Source organism: Myotis davidii, unplaced genomic scaffold (genome assembly GCF_000327345.1).
Source record: "Myotis davidii unplaced genomic scaffold, ASM32734v1 scaffold924, whole genome shotgun sequence".
Taxonomy (NCBI): domain Eukaryota; kingdom Metazoa; phylum Chordata; class Mammalia; order Chiroptera; family Vespertilionidae; genus Myotis; species Myotis davidii.
Window position 1 is genome coordinate 30,816 of NW_006294764.1, and position 462 is coordinate 31,277.

Here is a 462-nt window from a genome sequence, read left to right on the forward strand (position 1 = left end):
TTGCTGTATTCGACAACTTGGCCCAGGGGGTGAGGTCTGCGAGGAGGGGCTCTGCCCGGGACCTCCTACGGACAGGAAGCGCGCGCGTCCCACCAAGTGACAGCAAGCGCTCCATCGGCCCGCTCCCCTCCCCCGCCGCCAGTCCCGGTCCTCCCCCTCTCTCCACTCTCCCGGGCGCACCGAGCCTCAGCGGGAGCCTCGCCTGTCTCCGGGCAGCCTGAGCCCAGAGCACTCGCCTAGCCTGTCAGTAGCCGCCGTTTGCGCTTTCTTTTTCTTTTTTTCCCCCCCATCCTCGCCTTTTCTTCCCCCCTTCTGCCTTTGTCCCGCTTAGTAACTGAGCTCGGACCAATCGCTGCGTCACCGGCCGGCACCGGCTGGCTTCTGATTGGTCCGCTCGGGGCGCGCAGCCGTCTCCCGCTCCTCCGCTGGAGCGAGGCAGACAAAAGACGCAGGCTCTGGGCT